At 43.1% G+C, this 24,219-nt stretch overlaps 1 protein-coding gene across 3 annotated transcripts in view; it reads left to right on the forward strand.

The window, feature by feature from the left end:
* The window catches only part of TSPAN9 (tetraspanin 9), a 472,297-nt gene that overhangs the window by 56,207 nt on the left and 391,871 nt on the right, over window positions 1–24,219 (forward strand). For 2 of the 3 annotated variants that reach the window (XM_040439367.1, XM_040439375.1), the window contains exon 2: window positions 15,670–15,724. The gene's annotated coding sequence lies outside the window, so the exon portion shown is untranslated. Of the gene's footprint in view, window positions 1–15,669; window positions 15,725–20,408; window positions 20,427–24,219 lie in introns of those variants that run through there. The other variant, XM_040439383.1, reaches the window with a different exon arrangement.

Genomic DNA, 24,219 nt, shown 5'->3' on the forward strand with positions numbered 1-24,219 from the left:
ATGTTAATTCATCACAAATCTGAGGTGTATTAACAGGGAGTGATTGATGAATGCATACTGGGAAACTGGATGGGGCAGGGGGCCCTATACTAACTTTTGCTATGGGCCCCATGAGATCTGTGTACGTCCTTCCTAGGATAAGCCACATGTCAGATAGGTATGGGTCCCACCTTTGGGACCTGCTGCTATCTCCAGCACTAGGTCCCCGAAGTAAAGGAGAGCATACCAATAAATGTTGATATGGGACAAACCCTTTAAAGGGGGCCTTAATATACCTTTGGTACTAAACACTGGTATCCTTAAAACTCTTGAACCTCTTTTATTCATCCTGGAAATTAAAGAATAAATTGACAACTGGGTGCTACCAGTACCCTTGTCCATAGAGTCCTATCAGTGCTGACAGTATCAGACTGTTTAGGGACACAACCTCTGAACGAAGTGAATGGTGATTCTCTGTTGTTAATGTATTCATATTTTTCCAGAGGAAGAACATCATAATTCACAGTTCTAATTCATAATTCATGGAAAATATACAGTAGTTATTTGAAAGACTGGACATGTCAGGAAAGCCAATAGCTCTATGCTGTGACATAGTTAATATTTACATTAATGTAGATGGGAATTTATATAGTTTATTTCTTTTAACCATTTCCTATGGATATTTCAATTGTTAGTTATATGCTGCCTGGAACAGACGAATTTTAGAAATTTAAGTCCCTGTCACCTATGCAGAGCAGGGGTTTTTCAACGGCAAAAATGGGTAAATGTCACCCACCAATGGAACAGACGAATTTTAGAAATTTAAGTCCCTGTCACTGCCTCTAGTGGCCTTTTTTGGTAATGCACTTGTTTTTTCCATGTTCCCTTCCCTGAGATCTATGACACATTTCCTTTGTGTGATGCTCCACCCTTCTTCTTCAGTACAGCACTTCCTGTATCATGGATGCATCTAACAAGCCTCATGTAACAGGGACACATGTATTCTGCATGGTACGTTAAAGAAAGTATCATCTTTTGACCGCATAATACTGAAATCCATTCATTCTGCTGTATCCTGTTGTTTGATGTACAGAATAAATCAACTGGTGGATGAACACGGTAGTGGTGAGTTCAGCTATCTGATGAGGATTGTCCGCAGTGACTATATCTGCTTATACAGACCAGGCATAGAGGTCTTACATGGGATAGATCACTATAACAACAATCAGAGTCAGAATAAGATCCTTTTACATTCATAATGGAATTACCGTTATTTGTTGCACCAAGCAAAAAATCCCGTATTCAGAACTGTTACTGTTTATAATCACTTTTATTCATGTCCCCACCACATTTATGTAGAGAAAGTTCTAAACTCCAGATAGTGGGATCGCTATTACTGTTCATTCAGTTCTTCCTGCTTCACAAATAAAATGCGAGAACTACAGTAAAAACTGACACACTGACAGAGCAGTAGGATTAGTAAGCAGAGGAGAGAAAGAACTTAACGTAACACTCAGTGGCATACATAGAAGAAATCGGGCACTATAGGAAAGATTAAAATGGGTCACCCATATTGGTACTGCGTTTTGCCACCCAGGACATAACGGTCTAGTGTTTGTTTCCACATCCAAAACCCTTGCTTGCTAACAATGCCTCTTCTCTAGAAAGGTGGAGGTCTGCAGAGGTTTACACCACCCAGTAGTGTAGGAGATGGACCCCTCTCACTAGTTTGGCCCCTGTAATGACCGCTATCAGAAGTTGTCATTATGCAAGAAGCCGACCCTATTTTTGAGGGGGGCATTGATGTTAAATACTTTTTACTGCCACGTGTACAGTATAATAATCCTGTGTCGGGTTACTGGCATGTGGTATTATTTTTCCATCTTTGCTGTTGTGTTTTGATGTTACCACCACCAGATGCTAATAATTTCCAGCATCCATCTTGGCAGCAGTGATGTAGCTTCATACATTGTGGATTCCTGGTTGATGAGTCGGTTTCACTGGAAAGTCACATCTGTTTGTTTATCAAGCAAAGAACCATCAGTCCAGAACCTGCTAACCAACCACCCAAAGCAGGATCCTTACATCATATTGTACCATGCTGCACCTATTACTGCTATACTGCAGGCACTAGTCACTGTATATTTCCGAATGTAATAGTGTTTCCAATGCAAAGCCAACCACGGTGTCCCCTAACTGTGCCAGCCATAGTAGCTCCATAACAATGCCAGTCACAGTAGCTCCATAACTGTGCCAGCCACAATAGCTCCATAACAGTGCCAGCCACAATAGCTCCATAACCGTGCCAGCCACAATAGCTCCATAACCGTGCCAGCCACAATAGCTCCATAACCGTGCCAGCCACAATAGCTCCATAACCGTGCCAGCCACAATAGCTCCATAACCGTGCCAGCCACAATAGCTCCATAACCGTGCCAGCCACAATAGCTCCATAACAGTGACAGCCACAGTAGCTCCATAACAGTGACAGCCACAGTAGCTCCATAACAGTGACAGCCACAGTAGCTCCATAACCGTGCCAGCCACAGTAGCTCCATAACCGTGCCAGCCACAATAGCTCCATAACCGTGCCAGCCACAATAGCTCCATAACAGTGCCAGACACAATGGCTCAATAACAGTGACAGCCACAGTAGCTCCATAACAGTCCTAGCCATAGTAGCTTCATAACAGCACCAACCACAGTGGCATCAAAATAGTGCCAGCCATCGTTGCTTGATAACAGGGCCAGCCACAGAAGCTCTGTAACAGTGCCAACCACAATAGCTCCATAACAGTGCCAGCAACAGTAGCATCATAACAGTTCTAACCACAGTAGCTCTATATTGCCACCCATAGTAGCAACAGTGCCAGCAACAGTATCATCATAACAAAGCCAGCCACAGTAGCATCATAACAGTGCCATGGCAGAGCCAGTCACAGCTTTTTTGTTCAGCCATTGTCATTGTCATTAAGTTGGCCTGAATGTACGTTGTGAACACCTGGCATATCATTTTAGATATAGTTACTAGAGTACTCTAACTCACATACGACACTGCATATACTGTAGCTCAAACAGTTTTGGTGCATGTTGGCTTTATAATAAAGGGTCTGTGGAGCATGAGGGCCCAGGAGAGGAAACCCCCCAGCTCTGGTGTACTCTATCTCCCTTTTCTATAGATCATATGAACAGTTGGCGTATCCTAGGTACAGTCACATATCTTCCATTGCTATGAGCAGGGTCGGACTAGGGTACCTAGGGCCCACCAGTAAAATTCATTCTGGAGGCCTACTGCACAGATACAAGATGATTGATTATGGAGGTCTCTGCAGCGACTTCATGAAAGTGGGTCTCTGGGGACATCAGATACTGGCTGGTCTGCCTCTATATCTAAAAGTCATCTCAGCCAAATGATGCATCTACAGTAAGATAATAAACTGGGTAGTTTGTTCAATAATCTGCCCACTCTTTGCATGGATGCATAGGCTGGTTGAGATGGTGTGTGTAGTACAGTCTACTATGCCATGTACCACTTGAGCAGGGAATGGAGGACTAGGGGCCCACCGAGGGATTCACCTGTACCTCTGTGGGCCAGTCCGAGCCTTGCTATGAATTTTGGCTGAGCCTTGGAGGTTGACAGCAATTCTTGAGCCACTGCTAGCCATGTCTAGGCCAAAAGATAATACACAGCATTTCCTTCTAAAATACTACCCCCACACACACACCAAAAAAGTAACCATATGTTCTTGAGTCACCTTTAAGGCAATCAAACTAATAGGGAAAGCTGGTTGACAACCTATAAAGCCACCAGCTGCTTCAGGGGTTGTCACCCAATTTACCAAGGGTCCTGAATGACAAATGTGTTTAGTCACCCAGTATTACAGTACACTCCAACTTCCCCGATTATTTCATAAGACATTGTCCTTACAGGGCTAGAAGAAACCTGGATGACAATCCTGCCAGAAATGCCAGTGCAAAAAGTGACCATCAATTTTTGGTGCTGCATATTCGAGGTTATCATGCATCGGTTTCAGGCATAAAATGGATTTTTAATATTTTAGACACTGCTCTTAACGTTGTACTAAAGTGGTGTGAAAAGATAATGCAGGCGTTGTAAAATGTAATGGTGTCTATTAATCTGTAATGACCCTCCCTATTCCGAATAATGACTCCTACTTCACCCGCTCTGGAACCTTGATGCATGAAAATGTTGTAGGATCTGTCATGATTTTGTCCTGAGACTTAAAGAGAAATTTTGGATGTACATGAGACATCATTATCTCTGTATGCCTGGTACCCTCCATTGCTTCCATGTTCCTTACCCCATGAAACAACAAATACCTGATAGGTACCAGATAATCTGGATAATGAGATGGTCATGGTCATCAATCAGAGGATCATAGAAAAGTATATAAATCTCACTTGTAAGCAAACGTACCAGTAGAAATCATAGAGCCCTGTAGCAAGTCTCACAATGGGCTCAGACTTCCAGTGTTATTAGGCTTATTTAAAGTTATATAAATGTATAGAATATAATAGTCGGCACTTACCAACGTAGAAAAACACACTTCTTAATTGTCCATAAAGACATTCCAATAAAAGACAGGGGCGGAACAGCTCTCGTACAGCCAAGTAAGCGGCGACGGCCGTTTCACGCTATCGCGCTTCTTTAGGCCACCAACGTCATTGCGCTACTGCGTGCTCACTTTTAAACATTGTACGGCGGGGTAGTCATAGTAACCAATGACGCTGCCCCGTCCCGGTCTACTTTCAGACATACAAATAACAAAACAAGTCCCGCATACATAAATAAGAATAGAAATAAAATGTATAAGAATACACTTAAATCATTTTTGTCATTTAGGCCTAGTGGGCCCATCGCTTTTGAATGAATGATCCATCGCGCTTCCTTTTGTAACAATAAGCTGTGTTTATCGCCCCCTTGTGGGGGGCAGGGAACAGATTCGATACCTGCAAAACTCAGGAAACTAGGATCCCCTCATATGTTCTATGAACCGGGGAAATACTTTTCCTGACTTTATAAAGTTTACATGTTCCCTAAACCATTTTATACATTGGCACATCATCAAATACACCACATATGTACTTCTACAAGTTATCAAACTTTTTACTCTGTGACAAATTCCTCCAAAACTGAGAACCTTATTCTGGGAGTTATATTTACAAAAGGTGCAACTTCCACACCTAAAGTTACCCTTAGACCTGCAAGCCTGTAACCAACTGGTATTCTTTTCTTCTACATACCGGCTTCTTACCAATCTATCTTTTATAGTGTGGCTCCTTCTGAAGGTCACTAATGGTTTATTCTTCACATACTCCACTAAACTGCTCTCCTTTTTTAAGATATCCCAATTGTTATAAATCGCCCTACGTATAGTTTCTGCCATAGGGCTATACTTAAAAGAGAATATAAGTCTCTTCTGATCATCTCTCCTATTGTTTTTTCTGTTCCCCATCAAAGGATCCACTTGGGAAAACTCCCCCGCTTTTTTCATGGCTAAATCCAGGGTTTTACTAGGATAACCTCTCTCTAAAACTCGCTCTTTTAAATCCAAAGCTTGTGTTCTATAACCCTCCTCGGTACTATTGATCCTTTTTAATCTGATAAACTGCCCATAAGGGACTGATCTTTTCACATTCTCTGGATGGAAGCTGTCGTGGTGTAGCAAGGAGTTGGTCGCCGTTGGCTTGCGATAGCCCCCCGTGATCAACTAGTCGCCTTCAACCACAACAGCCAGAAATTCCAGGGCCAAACCCCCCGAAAATTACAGGTGAATTTCATATTCATATCATTTGTCTCATTCAAATGTGTCACAAATTCTAAACATTGAGCCTCAGTTCCTGACCGGACCATAAAAACATCATCCACATATCTAAGGAACAATTGAATATGGCACAAATATGGGTTTTTAACAGAGAACACAAACCTGTCCTCTAATCTAGCCTGATATATATTTGCAAAGATACAAGATACGGGAGTCCCCATGGCCGTCCCATGTTTTTGTCTATATCACTGGTCCCCAAACCTAAATGTGTTATTCATCAAAATGAAAGTCAAGGCTTCTCGAATAAACCTACAGAAAAGATCACTTTTGCTCGTATTGCCTAAGACGTCAATAACAGGTGTTATATCTGTCCCATGCGGTATGCGGGTATACAGGTTCTCTACATCTAAAGACACCAGACTGAAGCCCTCCTGCCAGTGAAAAGATTTCAATGCCTTCGCCGCTTACTTGGCTTTATGAGAGCTGTTCCGCCCCTGCCTTTTATTGTAATGTCTTTATGGACAATAAAGAAGTTTGTTTTTCTACGTTGGTGAGTGCCGACTATTATATTCTATACATTTATGAACCTTACTAATATGTTCATAGCCGGGGCACCACTGTGGCAAAGTGACGCGGGACTCACAGGGACGCTTTGATATTCTTTGATGGGACATACGCTGTGCCGCCAGCTTCTATTTTTTTTTATATGATTGGAATTATTTAAAGTTGTATTCAACACTTCTATTTGTTGGATGCAAAATTCTGTGCTGATTAATTTGTTAGTATATCTGATTTGATAAATTATATAACTTTGGGTACCATCACCACTAAGTGAACTAACTGCATAGAGATTTGTACTGCTAGTATTGAATTTAGAGCAGAGCTCCCCCTAGTGGCAGCAGACATCAGCTCTTAATTCCTAAATCATCTACTGTATAACATTCCAGTTCTATGCCGAAAACAAATGCAAGATTATCAGACTTTCTGGATTATAGTATCAGAGGAATTTTAATCTACACTTAAATGAATGCTTCCAGGTTCATCTTCAAACGGCTGTTTGTACAATCCCCTATTTTTTAAGAGGTCCACAATTATAATCTGATATTGGTAGGGGAAACTACCAGTGGGAACCCCCTGTTAGCTCAGAATAGTACATGGAACCCAACTGACGCCTTTACTATGCATATCAAATCTTCTTTGGAAGAAACTTTCCCTTTAAGCATCAGAGCATCAATATTAGACTGTGCATTGTTTAGTAGGTCGCTGAATTGTTTCCACTTCCTTGATGTCCGGTTATAAATCCTCCACTTAGCTAATAGAGCAGACCATCCCTGCTGAGATATCTTCCTGCTATGCTATGAGCACATGAAAGCGAGTGTGATCTCTTCCTTTGAAGGTCCTTTTTATTTGTCTGCATTTTGCGGTGGCCCAATATAACATTTGTCACACTTACTAGGAATGCATTATCCGCCAGCTTGAACAGTCATAATTAGCAGACTAGTCAGACCAGATCCATCTCCAGTGACCGCTCAACGTCCATTCTGTATTATATTAAGAACAATGAGATGAATTTAGCCCGCACTTCACTCCACAATTCTGGCTTAAAAAAGTTCAAAAAATGTGCATTTTTATACCACTTCCTCCAGTTTTGAAAAGTGTGTGGGACAGTGGGCATGGTTAGCTATTGTAATTAGTTTCACTATGGATTTATCACTGTGAAAAAAAAAAAGTTGCAAACTCACTCCAGTAGGGGATGGCGTAAAGAACTGGGGTAGCATTTGTGGACAAAATTTCATGACGTAACGTTTTATAAATCTGGTGCAGGATACATCAGTGCTGACTTCAAATGTTCCCCTCGAGATACATTCCCCCCAATATGTTTAAAAAATATCATGACGTACAGTCACATCTGTCCCTAGTTTTCTATGGAGAGGGCTGTTAGTGTACTATGTCACATCACCATCATTTTCCTGAAAGGTAAGGGTCACAGAGTTGGGGGCCAGACATTCATAGTATATCCTTTGGTCCTAAATGGGATGTTGGCACTATAACGACTAAACCATCCTCCCTGAGCTGGATTTCAGACTGATACACTTTGCCTGCACTGATACATTGTAACAAACTGTCAAGGCAGGAGAGATATTTATGTGTGTACTTTAGTTCAGAATACAGCACCCTTGGACTTATTTTAGACTCCTCTAGGGGGCCCAGAAATGCAGTTTCCTCTTTGGTTCTTATACAGTGAAGTTCTCTCTCCCTGTGTTAGTGATTTTCTTCAGGGGGGCTCGTTGCCTGGGTCATTTCATTAGCTAACCCAGCCCCCTTTTCTATCTAAATTGCACCACTGACTTCAATGGGTCCATGTGCTGTCCATATGGCAAAAAAATATGGCCATCTGAAATGGGTCTAAAGGCGCCCATACATATTCAATTGCTGTCAGACAGATTGGCCGACAGCTATCTCCCTGACTCCCTCCTGCCCCCCCCCCCCCATACACAAACTCATTTGGCACGGCTGAACGTGCATATGTATTCAATGGGGAGAGGTGAGAAAGCTGCTGTCAGACACTTCTATCAGCAGATTATCTACTGGGAGGACAAAAAGATCAGGCAAAAATATTCATTTCACCTGAATCTCCTCTCCCAACATCATCTTTCATGGGAGAGTCAGGAGGAGTTTACCGAACATGACATTCTCGACAAGAAAATAATGTGTATGGGGGTCTCTAGACTAAGTTTCCTGACAAGAGGTTGTATGTGATTAAAAGAAAATGGGGGAGATATGTCAAAACTGGTATAAAGTAGAACTGGCTTAGTTGCCCATAGTAACCAATCAGAGTCCACCTTTCATTTTCCAAAGGAGCTCTGTAAAAAGGAAAGGTGGAAGCTGATTGGTTGCTATAGGCAACTAAGCTAGTTTTCCTTTACACCAGTTTTGATAAATCCCCCCCAATGTCTGCTATTGTTCCAGAAACAGCTTCATTGTTGTCTATAGCATGTGTCTGGTATTACAGCTCCGGCACATTTAAATGGAATGAATCAGTATAAAATGAAAAAACTTTTTTTTATATATATATTAAACATATCTTTTTAAAATTTTTATTGATATTTTTAATTTTCCATGTCACTATATTTAAAAAATAAATAAAACCAAATTCACACTGGCCATTACACCTGATAATAGGTGCCACTTTTTGGTCTGTACAGATCACAGTTATCTTCTGATGATCACAGGCAGGATTACAATGCCAGCTATCACCTCTGTATAAATAACACATGACCATTCACAATAGGTGATATCACAGCTTATCTGCTCCCTCCTGCACAGGTCACAGAGCATGACTAGAAAATCCTCCCATAGAAGACAATGAGTTTCCCTCCTGTCCATTGCGTCTATGACCCATGTGGCTGCTGTAAAGCATATCTCTACATGCTGTTAAGAATAGCTCAGGCAAGATGGCAGCAACCATAGTCATATTCAGGAAATAGAATTAAAAAAAATATGCAATCAGAAAATAAAAACTGGTTAGAAAAAAACAATGTGTGTCATTGTCAGGTTTTAACTAGCAGAAAAAAATATACGGTAGGTGACCCATTTGCTTTGCGTGAATGACGCTGACCTGCAATACCACTCTCAGCCCAAGGACAAGGGTGGTGCTGTTTCTGTGGAAAAAAAAGACAGATTCTTTTTTTCTAATCTCATACAACCTCATAGAAGAGGCAGCACCCTCTCTGCCGTCCTAAGCCCCATATCCGTAGGGAATTTCTCAGATTCCATGAACTGTTTAGTAGTGCCATTTGCAGCTGGGATGTATCGCATTCAGCACTTCTCTGTCTCATTTAAAACTCCCTTACGCCTCTTTCAATTTTCTGAACTCCTGCTAATCTTCATTACTTTGCAGTATGCCATTTGGATGAGTGGAGCGCTGCTCCTGAGGCATTCCATATGCTGCGCTTTACATAAGACCCTGCTCTAAGATGAAAAATGCTTCAACTTTTGTATGTACAATGAAGGGTGATGGAGAGTTACGGGTACCCAACATGGAGAGAAGACCAAAGCACCCAGTGTCCGGGCTTATTAGGAGTCGGTGTGTGATATGTGACATTTACACAGCCGAGTCCCATATCTCTTCTCCGGATTTCATTATTCGCAGACACATAATTATATGCTTAAACTCTTTTCTCTTGTAATTATAGATGTAAAACAAGACGGCTGAATGACACTGGGGCCTATAAATATTGCATAGCAGTTTATTAAATTATCTTGCCTCACTTGCTTCGTAGAATATATAGAAGCTATTTCATTATGTCTTCAATAGTTAATAGTGATCGGAGGTTAGGATGTACATCTCTGCTCAGGGATATGTATACCATAGACCGCTATATTTAAAAGGCACTTATACTCGCTGACAAAAAATAAATAAAATTACGCACCCAGACAGTGGCGTACATAGAGAAGTAAGGACCCCATAGCAAGGATCAAACCAGCCCCCACCCCCCACAGGACAGAAAGGTTTTTGCCTAAACCCCTTTCAATGACCCTTGGGCCATTTCTCCACTGTCTCATTTGCTAAAAGGTGTTCCTTTTAGGCCTCTTTCACACGGGCGTTGCGGAAAAATGTGCGGGTGCGTTCCGGGAACACCCACGATTTTTCCGCGCGAGTGCAAAACATTGTAATGCGTTTTGCACTCGCGTGAGAAAAATCGCGCATGTTTGGTACCCAAACCCGAACTTCTTCACAGAAGTTCGGGTTTGGGTTAGGTGTTATGTAGATGTTATTATTTTCCCTTATAACATGGTTATAAGGGAAAATAATAGCATTCTGAATACAGAATGCTTAGTAGGTGATCAATTGAGGGTTAAAAAAAAATAAAAAAAATGAACTCACCTTCTCCTCTTGTTCGCGTAGTTCCCGGTCTCTTCTTTACTTCTTTAATGATGAGCTGTGGGCTAAAGGACCTTTGGTGACGTCAGATCACATGCTCCAATCACATGGTATATCACCGTGGTGATGGACCATGTGATTGGAGCATGTGATCTGACGTCACCACAGGTCCTAGCCGGTATTTTCATCTTTTAAGAAGTAAAGAAGAGACCGGGAACTACGCGAACAAGAGGAGAAGATGAGTTTATTTATTTATTTATTTATTTTTTAACCCTCAATTGATCACCTACTAAGCATTCTGTATTCAAAATGCTATTATTTTCCCTTATAACCATGTTATAAGGGAAAATAATACAGTGAATAGACTGTCACCTAGCAACCATGCGTGAAAATCACACCGCATCCACATTTGCTTGCGGATGCTTGCGATTTTCACGCAACCCCAATCAATTCTATGGGGCCTGCTTTGGGTGAAAAACGCAGAATATAGAGCATGCTGCAATTTTCACGCAACGCACAAGTGATGCGTGAAAATCACCGCTCATGTGAACAGCCCCATAAAAATGAATGGGTCGGGATTCAGTGCGGGTGCAATGCGTTCACCTCACGCATCGCATCCGCGCGGAATACTCGCCCGTGTGAAAGGGGCCTAAGAGGTAGAGTCCTGACTAGCGATAAGCGGCTGGGGCAATATTCGATAGTCAGTAACCTATCTATTATATATATCAGCTATCTAACTATCTATCTAATGTAATGTAATGACACAGGAAAGAACAGAGCACAGCAATAACACTGATGTCTCTCTCAGAACTGCAAAATACTGCATACAAGGTCTGCTGGGGAGGTTCTTATATAGTAAGGGGTCGGCAACTTTCCTATTGGTTGCTAGGGATGTTGCTAAGCTCAGACAAAGACATTGCAGCCTTCTCATTGGCCCACAAGGAAGAAGGGAGGTTACTGATGGAAAAAAAAATCTAGAATATTCGAAATTACGAATATATCGCTATATTCTAATTATTCACGAATTCTCGAAGTGCCGATATTCGCGATTAATATTCGCTATTCAAATATTTGCGCCCAACACTAGTCCTGACTAAGTGTTCAACTCCAGAAGAAAAGGAGACAATCCCAACTAAGACTGGGCCCCCTCTTGCCCTGGGCCCCAAAGCAGTCGCATGGTCTGCCGCTATGGTAGTTACGCCCCTGCACCCAAATGTTGGATTGCTGCAAAACTTGGCATGCAGTTATGTCTCGGGCAGATATGTAAGTGATTACAGGTGTGATCTTATTAGACACTGAGTTTTTGCCACAAGAGGGCATAAAAGTGCTTCCCTCCACTGCCCTAGAAAAAGGCTCTCAGAGGCTACTTTTGCATAGTGTACCTGTTGGTGAGAGAATGTTGACTGCTAGACATGCCTCAACAGCAAAACTTGGAGCACTTCATTGGACTGAGAGAAGAAGGATGGTCACACTAAACCATGCCTCTAACTCTGCCCAAAGCCTATCTATGCATACCCAATCCTTCCCTGTCCCATCTGTGCCCTACACAGTAGTTATGCCCCTTTAGCGATCCCACTCATTAGTTATTACTCTTTTGTGTCCCACACAGTACTTATGCCCCCTTAGTGCTCCCACACAGTAGCTATTCCTCTTTGGTGTCCCACACAATAGTTATGCTTCATTAGTGCACCTTGACAGTAGGAATGCCCTGTTAGTGTCCCACATAGTAGTTATGCCCCCTTAGTGCTCCCACACAGTAGCTATTCCTCTTTGGTGTCCCACACAATAGTTATGCTTCATTAGTGCACCTTGACAGTAGGAATGCACTGTTAGTGACCCACACAGTAGTTATTCCTCTTTTTGTGTCCCACACAGTAGTTATGCCCCTTTAGTTGCGTCTGACACAATGGAATACTCTCTTTGTGCCCACCCACACAGAAGAATGCCCCCTTAGTGCCCCCCACATTAGTGCTGCTCTGCTGCCCCCTTAGTTCTCACCTTACAATATTGTAGCCACGTAGTACCCAACTTACAATAGTGTAGCCCCCTCAGTTAGTGTCCATGTTACAATAGTGTAGCCCCCTTACAACAGTGAAGCCTGTACTGTTTATAAAATCAGACAAAGACCCTCACCAAGCCCTGTTTCCCTGGCAAATAGTGAACATCATGTTCTCCTCACAGTAGGCACGACGAAGTGACATCATCAAGCCTGATGAGCTGCGCACAGGCCAGGGAATGATCATCATCAGCAGGACAATGACTTCACCACATTGTGCCTACCTGCTGAGTAGAGCTCCAGTCAAGTGGATAGTGGAGCAGGAAGCTGGTGGCTCCCTACCTCACCTCTGCATTCACTTCTCTCTGCGTTCTCAGGACACAGAGACAGTTGAATGCAGGACATACCTCAACTGTCCCCGGACTGTGGGATAGCTTCTGAAATCCAGGACTGTCCTGCTGGATCTAGGAAGGTTGTGAGGTATGCTAATATTGTGATCACTTACATATCCATACACTTACATCATGATTACATTCACACATATAACGTTTCATTCAGTTTCAACAAGTCCATCTTGTTCTATATATTTTTTTTTGTTAATGAGTGTACTTTTATTCTGTCTCCACTTACTGCATATTATTGAGTTTAATAGGAGCTTTATAAATACATGTTCAGAGAGCTCCCCCTACTGGCAGTTGCAGAAAAAACAGAATTTTATCATCTAAGTCTAGCTTTGTGAAGACAAGACGGAGATATGGAGAGTTCTGTCTCATGTAGAGAATTTTGAACCCAAGTTCTAGGTACTTACCCTGCCTTAATCCACCACCATTAAGCCCCACACCATTCAAAACATGTCATTTCCTGGGCAGTTCTAATTCTATGGGGTAATATGGGGTCACTTTGCCATCTCCATGTTACAAAGGGTCCCAGCCAAGGTTGGTCTCATCCCCTTTGCTACTAGTGCAGAGGTCAATTGGTGGTGCGTCTATGATGGGTGCTGTCAACATTTATGAGATATTGAAGGTGGCTCGGCTGTTTCCACAAGACCGATCAGAATCCAGTGTGGTCTCCTTAGACTTTGTGAACTGTCGCCAGGAAGACCTTGGTCATAGAAGCGAGGAGTGGAGAGTCACTGCAAACAGCACTCTCACGCACATTGTGATAATTAATTGCATGCTTGCCCATTCATTTAACTAGGCGCTGAGTAAGGCTCACGTGACAGTGAAAAACGGATGTGTGATGGAGGTTTTTTTTAAATGGCCATCACACTTCATTTTACGAACAATGGTAATCTATGGGGTTATTCATGCTACAGTATTTTTGAGAGCCAGTGAATAACAGACATCAAAAAATAGAGCATGGATCTAGTCCGTTTCCATTAAAGGGAGTCTGTCACCAGATTGTGACCTTATAGACCGCTTACATAGCGCTCTAGCATAGCAGTCTATGATTCTAATGGTACCTTTGATGTTTTCTTGTGAAGTTCCCCCAAGGCAAAAACGGACTTTTATTCATATGTAAATTAGGGCTCGCAAGTGCCCAGGGCGGCGTTCACCTCGTTGGTGCCCAGGCTGTTCTGCCTCTTTTCGTCATATCCCCGCCCCAGCCTCTTCCTCTGCCCGCCCTGCTCTTCCTTTGCGTCCTCCTTCTCTGCAGCGAGATCCCGCGCCTGCGCTATTCATTGCTTGGCTGGGGCATGCGCACTGCGATGCCCATTGTGGGTGTCTCTGGTCCGCCTCCTCGCCGCTGTTTCTCGCCGTTGGCCGGCGCATGCGCAGTAGCTACTGCGATGCCGTGCCCACAATGGGCATCGCAGTGCGCATGCCCCGGCCAAGCAATGGATAGTGCAGGCGCGGGATCTCGCTGCAGAGAAGTAGGACGCAAAGGAAGAGCGGGGAGGCCAGAGGAAGAGGCTGGGGCGGGGATATGACGAAAAGAGGCAGAACAGCCTGGGCACCAACGAGGTGAACGCCGCCCTGGGCACTTGCGAGCCCTAATTTACATATGAATAAAAGTCCGTTTTTGCCTTGGGGGAACTTCACAAGTAAACATCAAAGGTACCATTAGAATCATAGACTGCTATGCTAGAGCGCTATGTAAGCGGTCTATAAGGTCACAATCTGGTGACAGACTCCCTTTAACTGAAGGCCCCATGTAATTGAATGGTTTTTTTAACGTTCGTTTTTCAGGAAGGCATCAGTGAAAAAATGTCTGTTAAAAACTGACAATTAATCCGTTTTTAATGGATTTTTTCCCCCTATCGTGTGCATGTAGCCTCATAGTATATTTCTCCTGCAGAGGTCACTGCTATGCCACCAGGAAATTAGGGCTCATGCACAGCACGGACCACAAACAGCGGGTTCACAATATACGAGCACCAGCTGTTTATGCATCGCACGGATGCAGACACATTCACTTCAATGGGTCCTAAATCCGGAAGGTGCAGTGCGGAAAGGAGGCACGGAACCCCACGTTAGCCCCACGGAGTGCTTCCGTGGTGTTTCTGTCCATGCCTCCGCACCACAAAGAAATAAAGCATGTTCTATTTATTTTGCGGTGCAGACGATTTATGGACCCATTCAAGTTGAATGTGTGTGCATCCGTCTGCGCCAGCCACAGAGATGGTGCCCGTGCATTGGGGACCACAATTTGCAGTCCCCAATGCACGGAAGGGGCGGGACAAGTTTGTGTGCATAGAAACTGAATCCATGGCAGGCATTTCCTTTAGAAGGTGGTTGTCCAGATGGCATGATCTTTTCACTTGTGCCCATCAGTAGGTCACCTATATACTGATACTGGTAATAGAGCCATTGTACATGTGTGTAATGGACTGTAATAAGTAATGACATTTCATGCTTTACCTTAAATATGAAGTCACCTGCTGTGCTGGAAGAAATGAGAAATGATGATACTTCCAGCATTTACTAAATGTCTCTGCTCTTTCAGGACTTGTGTCTCATGTTTCCGCTGACTTTAAGACTTTTATGGTAATCTGTTCATTCTTCATTTTCTCTCTTTTGTAGAAAGAATAAGAGAACACACAGGCGGGTCCCGGGGCCTCAGTTTGTAAATATCACGGTAAGCAGGATGCCTTGGAAATGACTTGGTTTGTCACATCTAGGATTCTTCTAATCTAAGGATTATAGCTGGGCCAATGTCTCACAGGGACTGGAATGTTTTAAGTGGGTCCTCTGGGACTTGAGGTGGGGTGGTGATTCAAAGGGATTCAATGAATCGACAGGGTGGGCCATTTATATGGATACACCTTAATAAAATGGGAATGGTTGGTGATATTAACTTCCTGTTTGTGGCACATTAGTATATGTGAGGGGGGAAACTTTTCAAGATGGGTGGTGACCATGGCGGCCATTTTGAATCCAACTTTTGTTTTTTTCAATAGGTGTTTGACACATCAAACTTATTGGGAATTTCACAAGAAAAACAATGGTGTGCTTGGTTTTAACGTAACTTTATTCTTTCATGAGTTATTTACAAGTTTCTGACCACTTATAAAATGTGTTCAATGTGCTGCCCATTGTGTTGGATTGTCAATGCAACCCTCTTCTCCCACTCTTCACACACTGATAACAACACCACAGGAGAAATGCTAGCACAGGCTTCCAGTATCCGTAGTTTCAGGTGCTGTACATCTCGTATCTTCACAGCATAGACAATTGCCTTCAGATGACCCCAAAGATAAAAGTCTAAGGAGGTCAGATCGGGAGAACTTGGGGGCCATTCAACTGGCCCACGACGACCAATCCACTTTCCTGGAAACTGTTCATCTAGGAATGCTCAGACCTGACACCCATAATGTGGTGGTGCACCATCTTGCTGGAAAAACTCAGTGAACGTGCCAGCTTCAGTGCATAAAGAGGGAAACACATCATCATGTAGCAATTTCGCATATCCAGTGGCCTTGAGGTTTCCATTGATGAAGAATGGCCCCACTATCTTTGTACCCCAATTTTTTTGTTCCAACAGTCTTGGAGGGATCTATCCAATGTGGGTTAGTGTCAGACCAATAGCGGTGGTTTTGTTTGTTAACTTCACCATTCACATAAAAGTTTGCCTCATCACTGAACAAAATCTTCTGCGTAATCTGAGGGTCCTGTTCCAATTTTTGCTTTGCCCATTCTGCAAATTCAGTGCGCCGATCTGGGTCATCCTCATTGAGATGCTGCAGTAGCTGGAGTTTGTAAGGGTGCCATTTGTGAGTAGCTAATATCTGCCGAAGGGATGTTCGACTAATGCCACTCTCCAGTGACATGCGGCGAGTGCTACGCTGTGGGCTCTTGCTGAATGAAGCTAGGACAGCCACTGATGTTTCTTCATTAGAGACAGATTTCATGCGTCCACATTTTGGCAAATCCAACACTGAATCAGTTTCACGAAACTTAGCAAGCAGTTTGCTAACTGTAGCATGGGAGATGGGTGGTCTCGTAGGGTGTCTTGCATTGAAATCTGCTGCAATGACCCGGTTACTGCGTTCACCAGACATCAACACAATTTCTATCCGCTCCTCACGTGTTAACCTCGGCGACATGTCAATGGCTGTAAACAAAGAGAAACTTGTAAATAACTCATGAAAGAATAAAGTTATGTTAAAACCAAGCACACCATTGTTTTTCTTGTGAAATTCCCAATAAGTTTGATGTGTCACATCTTCCTATTGAAAAAACAAAAGTTGGATTCAAAATGGCTGACTTCAAAATGGCCGCCATGGTCACCACCCATTTTGAAAAGTTTCCCCCCTCACATATACTAATGTGCCACAAACAGGAAGTTAATATCACAACCATTCCCATTTTATTAAGGTGTATCCATATAAATGGCCCACCCTGTAGACTGATTTTTTTTCCAGAAGACAACTGACCATGGGCCTTGTATTATCTCTTTTCAAGGGAAATGTGAGAAACTGCAATAACAGACAAAGCCTGAGGACGAGAGGGGTGCTGTTTATGTCAGCAAAAGCAAAACTTTTTTCTAATCTACGGAAACTCCTCTGTGCAGGGAGTTAGAGACACTACCATCAAAATTTCAAATTTATTTTTATGACATGTTAATAGCCTATCTGTAAATATATACAAAAAAAAAAAAAGAATGATTTAGTGGATATAATTTTTTTAAGTCACTCTATGTTTGATAAGTGCAAAGCTGGAGGAGAATAATAGAGCAATAATAATGTTATCCTAAATCTACTAATCTACTGTTATATCAACAGCAGTTTTATTTTTTCAAATTATTTTTTAACCATCAGTTATTTTTAATGAGTGAAGTTGCAATTCTCTATAGTGACTAAAGCCCCAAACCCACTGAATAAAACTAGAGCTAAATGATAAAATTCTGACTTCCTGCAGCCGCCACTAGAGGGAGCTTAGGAGCAGTGTGCTGTTTTTGTATTGAGTTCAGTGTATAAACAATAAGCAGTAGGCTCATTAGCTTCCTCTACTGGTTGCTGCTGATTTATATCACAGTCTTTAGTTTTTATATCATAATGACCTGGTTTATTTCACATAAAAGAATGCGTTAAGGAAGAGACTATTAGTATTTCGAACATGATTCTACCGTGATAGCCGCCTCGGTGTTATGTTAATGCTTTGACACTGTAATGTGTATGTCTTGTAGTAAGTGTCATAGGCCCATCTTGGAGTTTTGTAAATGTTCAGCAGAGACTTATACATAACTTGCATACCTCGCATGCAGAATAAGCTGCTGTCAGAAAGGGAACAATGTATTTGCTTTGTGTCTACTAGGCTGTCATATCAGTACTTGCTGCGTGACACAGTGTCTGCGAGTTTTCTTAAGTGTGAAACTGACAAGTCAACAGCTCCATCTGCAGACTTCTCTGAATTGTAGCTACAACACTTCTATGTATGAGGCCTCATGCACACGAACGTGTTTTCATTCCGTGTCCATTACGTTTGTTTTGCGGACCGTATACGCAACAATTAATTTCAATGGGTCCGGAAAAAAAAAAAGGAAGGAATTCCGTGTGCGTTCCGTTTGTTCGTATTTCCGTTCCACAAAAGTATAGAACATGTCCTATTATTGTCCGCATTAAGGACAAGGATAGGACTGTTCTATTAGGGGCCAGCTGTTCCGTTCCGCAAAATACAGAATGCACACGGACGGCATCCGTACGTTTTGCGGATCCGTTTTTTGCGGACCTACGGGCCTTAGGCTGATAAATCATTAGTTTTTAGATCAGATCTAATGACTGGAGAATATGCTACGGTCGCGTGCATTTCAGTGTTATGGTTGGTTAAAGAGGGATCGTATGACCAAAGGAGTCTAATTGAGGTCCCACGCACACAACTGTATTTTGTTACCATGTCCTATCTGCATTTTTTATGGAGTGCGCATGGACACATTCATTACTATGGGTCTGCAAAAAAAAAAAAAAAATGGACCGCGCGCGAATGCCATCTGTGTGCTGTCCACATCCGTGTGTCTGTTTTGCAAAAAGATAGAACATGTCTATTCTTAGGGGCAAAATTTGCACCACAGACCCAATAAAATCAACGGGTCCACACAAAAAACGGACGCGACACAGAATTCATCCTAGTTTTGAGGATACGGTCGTGTGCATGATTCCTGAGGCTGCAATAATCATTGAAGGTCCTATGGGGCTGGAATCCATTGCTCTGCAGTTAGCACTTTGGTGGTTTACTGTCATTTAGAGATTTTCTTACATTTTCCATGACAACATGTACATTTAAAGGGACCCTGTCACCTTTAAACGCAGCGCAGTCTACAGGCAGCACGTTATAGAGCACGAGGAACTCAGCGGATTGATATATAGTTTTATAGGAAAAATCTGTATAACCTGTATTTTATACATCTAAATCTCTGCTCTTTCTGAGCTCAGAAATCATGTGGGCTGGGCGCATACACAGGTCGCTGTCAATCATTGATTAAGACCACCCACATGACTCCTTAGCTCTGAATGAACAGAGATTTAGATGTATAAAATGCAAGTTTTACAGAATCTTTTCCATAAATCTATATATCAATCTGCTCAGCTCCTCCTGCTCTATTGCTTGCTGCTTACAGATAACAGTGACGGTTTCACATTAAAGGGAACCTGTCTTCAGGCACATTGATTTCAGTATGCTAATATTAAATGGTTGCTGAGAACCAGCCTGGAAAAGAGTCATGACTCCCTGGGAAGAGTCATGATTATTTATGAGCTCCTGTTCGCCTCAAGATTGACAGTCTTCTCCTTAGGGCTCATGCACACGAACGTATTTTCTTTACGCTTCCGTTCCGGTTTTTTTGAGGACCGTATGCGGAACCATTAACTTCAATGGGTCCGCAAAAACAAAGGAAAGGTACTCCGTGTGCATTCCGTTTCTGTATTTCCGTTCCACAAAAAAGTAGTGCATGTTTCTAGTATTGTCCGCAAATCACGGTCCGTGGCCCCATTCAAGTCAATGGGTCCACAAAAATATGTATCGCACACGGAACACATCCATATGTCATCCATATTTTGCGGATCCATACTGTAAAAATGCGATGCCCAGCCCATATTGCTCATGTGTTTGGTGATTAATAAGTTACTGTTTCCGTTTCTGATCTGCAAAAAACGGATCAAATACGGAAACCATACGGATATGTTTTGTGCAATAACGGAACGGAAGAGGACTTAAATCAGAGAAGAAAAAAAAACCTCAGATACAGAACAACAGATCTGTCAAAAACGGACCGGAAAACAACAACGATCGTGTGTATGAGCCCTTAGTGTCCTTTCTAGGAGAGAACTGTGAATCATTAGCAGGTAGGTGAAGAAAGCAGGAGCTCATGAACAACCATGACTCTTCCCATGGAGTCATGACTCTTTTCCAGGCCTCTGGATAGGTGATTAGTATCTGATTAGTGGGGATCTAACACTCAGGACGCCAATCAGCTGTTTAAGAAGGAACTGGCAGCAGCCCTGTGGCCTTCTCTCAGCTCACCAAGCACAGTGCCGTACATTGTATAGTGGCTGTGCTTGGTATTGAAGCTCAGCCCCATTGACTTCAATGGGGCTGAGCTGCGCCTAGACCATGTGACCGATGAACTTGAGGTCACATGGCTTAGTGAATGCTGCAAGAAGGCAGTGACGCTACTGCAAGAGCCAGTGCCTTCTCAAATAGCTGATCGTCGAGGGTTCCGCTGCTTGCAGCGCTTTTGTGTGCGTCATAGGAAAGCAACGGAACGGAATGAATCCTGGTGCACTCTGTTCCGTTCCGTTTTGTCCCCATTGACAATGAATGGGGACAAAACTGAAGCGTTTTCCTCTGGTTTTGAGATCCTCTGACGGATCTCAGTACAGGAAAGGAAAACACAGATGTGAAAGTAGCCTTAAGGCTCATTTAGACGGCCGTATGCTATCCGCAAAAATGCGGATCCGTTTTTTTGCGGATTAGATGCTGACCCATTCACTTCTATGGGGTCCTTTTCTATTCCACGGTTCCGCAAAACAAATGAAACATGTCCTACACTTGTCCGTGAAAATCAGGACATGGCCCCATTGAAGTCTATGGGTCCGCAAAATCTGTTTTTTGGCGGATCCGCAAAAAAACGGATAGCATTCAGTACTTTTGCGGACAGCATACGGCCGTCTGAATGAGCCCTAACGTGTGGAATCCAAGCTGGAACACATTCACTCCATGCAGTTTTACCCAGCACCACTAGATGGCACCTAAAACATATGTCACTTCTCTGTGACATCCCTTTAGCGTTTCTTAAGGGAGCGTCTTCCTGTGTTCAAGCTGTTTCAAGTAGTTAAGTGCTTGATGCTGTTATAAATAAGACTCTTTCCAGTTACGACCGCGTGTCCACATTCATTCCAATTAAGTTTTATAAAAAGAAAAAAAAAAGCTGGAAAAAAAAAGAAATTGAAAAATTATTCCTACTGCATTGTAGTCAGAAAACTGCAGCGTGAAATTTCTTTTTTTATTTTTTATTTTTTTGTGTGTCTGCAAAAATGTTAGACTGGTGCAATACATCAGCTCGGAGTTAATGAAGCAAATCACAACTCATTTAATTTGCATGCAGAATTTGCAGTGAAGCTTCGGGAAGATTGCCAGCTCTTGTAAACGCCTCAGCTGCCGCTCAGGCCTCTTGGCTTGTGCTAATCAGTACATCAGGAGGAATTTGCTGCATTCCTATGTGATGTAGGCATTGCACAGGCGATAATAAATTATCCATGTAGTGGGATTGTCCATGTCCGCTCTACAGAGTACTGGGATGGGATGACATTGCTATTTTATGCTTCCTAATGAAGTACGGTAGTTTCTTCTGTGGATTTTTTTCTAGACTTTGTAGCCTCATTGGGGAAGATTTATCAAAACTGGTGTAAAGGAAAACTGCCTTAGTTGCCTATAGCAACCAATAAGATTTCACCTTTTATTTTCCAAAGGAGCTGTGAAAAATGAAAGGTGGACTCTGATTGGTTGCTATGGGCCACTAAGCCAGTTTTCCTTCACACCAGTTTTGATCAATCTCCCCCAATACCTGGGTCGCATAGCATTATATTAATTTATGATGCTATGTAACCCTTACAGTTCTGGAATGTATTGAATAACAGTCGCTGCATTATGTCAGTGTTATCCAATACATTCCAGACCTCTAAGGCCTCTTTCACACGAGGATTAGGTCCGGATGCGTCCCGGTGCATTGCGGCAAACCCGCGCGAGTAGGTACGCAATTCCAGTCAGTTTTGACTGCGATTGCGTTCCGTTGTTCAGTTTTTATTGCGCTGGTGCAATGCGTTTTGCACGCGCGTGATAAAAAACTGAATGTGGTACCCAGACCCAAACTTCTTCACAGAATTTCGGGTTTGGGTTAGGTGTTGTGTAGATTGTATTATTTTCCCTGAATAAAGAATGCATAGTAAAATAGGGCTGGAGGGGTTAAAAAAAAAGATTTTTTTTTTAAACTCACCTTAATCCACTTGTTCGCACAGTCAGCATCTCTTCTGTCTTTTTCTGTGAGGAATAAAACCTTTGATGATGTCACTACGCTCATCACATGGTCCATCACCATGGTGATGGATCATGTGATGAGCGTAGTGACGTCATCAAAGGTCCTTTTCCTCACAGATGAAGACAGAAGAGATGCCGGCTGCGCGAACAAGTGGATTAAGGTGAGTTAAAATATTTTTTATATTTTTTTAACGCCTCCAGCCTTATTTTACTATGCATTCTGTTTTCAGAATGCTATTATTTTCCCTTATAACCATGTTATAAGGGAAAATAATAATGATCGGGTCCCCATCCCGATCGTCACCTAGCAACCGTGCGTGAAAATCGCACCGCATCCGCACTTGTTGCGGATGCTTGCGATTTTCACGCAACCCCATTCATTTCTATGGCGCCTGCATTACGTGAAAAACGCACAAAGAGGAGCATGCTGCGATTTTCACGCAACGCACAAGTGATGCGTGAAAATCACCGCTCGTGTGCACAGCCCCATAGAAATGAATGGGTCCGGATTCAGTGCTGGTGCAATGGGTTCACCTCACGCATTGCACCCGCGCGGAAATCTCGCCCGTGTGAAATGGGCCTAAGGGCTTGTTCACACGACCGTTGGTGTCCCGTTCCCGTATTGCGGACCGCATTTGCGGATCTGAAATACACGGGCACCGTTCCGTTGTCATTCCGCATCACGGATGCGGAACCATTCATTTCAATGGATCTGCAAATCCGGAGATGCGGAACGGTGTGCAACGGAAGCACGGAACGGAACACTACGGAAGTACTACGGAGTGCTTTCTGGGGTTCCGTTCCATGCCTCCGCACCGCAAAAAGATATAACATGCTCTATCTTTTTGCAGAACGGAGGGATCGCGGACCCATTCAAGTGAATGGGTCTGCGATCCCCATGCAGCTGCCCCACGGAAGGTGCCCGTGCATTGCGGACCGCAATTTGCAGTCCACAGCACGTGTGAACAAGCCCTAAGGGTCAGGGGCAGATTGGACATAGACCTTACAGGGAAATTTCCCGGTGGGAAGATGCCTAGGGGGCTGCCTGAGTCCTCCTCATGGCTGGCCAGTGGAAGTGTGATGGACTGAGGTATTTGGCTCTGTTGGGGTGGTATAATGTGCCACAATATGGTATTGCTGGCCCTGCCTACTTGTGTTAGCCCTGCCTTCCGTCAATTTGGACCCGACTACAAAATGGGGCCACTTTTAGTATTTTTTCCAGGACCACTTTAAGTTCCCAGTCCGCTCCTGCTAAGGGTTATATAAATAAATATAATGCTATGCGACCCCAGCAGTGCTGTAAGTTCAGGACGGGAGCCGCGCTGCGAGTCCACATCGTGACATTCGCTCGTCTGAATGGGCCTAACATTTACTCCAGGAAACTGCCGTAAATGATGATTGAAATCTTCTCCCGTCAAGGGCTGGAGTAGATTTCAATCTAGGAGCATGGACTGGCAGAGGATGCACTTAATTTATGATGAGGCCTGCACCCCGTTACAAATTAGGAGCATCCACCAGCAGCTCAGGGACTATCAAAGGCCGGCTTAAAATGTTGGTCTTTGATAAATGATTCCCAATGTCTGCTTGTCAAGCTGAGGAAGA

Source organism: Bufo bufo, chromosome 1 (assembly GCF_905171765.1).
Source record: "Bufo bufo chromosome 1, aBufBuf1.1, whole genome shotgun sequence".
In the NCBI taxonomy this organism is placed as follows: Eukaryota; Metazoa; Chordata; class Amphibia; order Anura; family Bufonidae; genus Bufo; species Bufo bufo.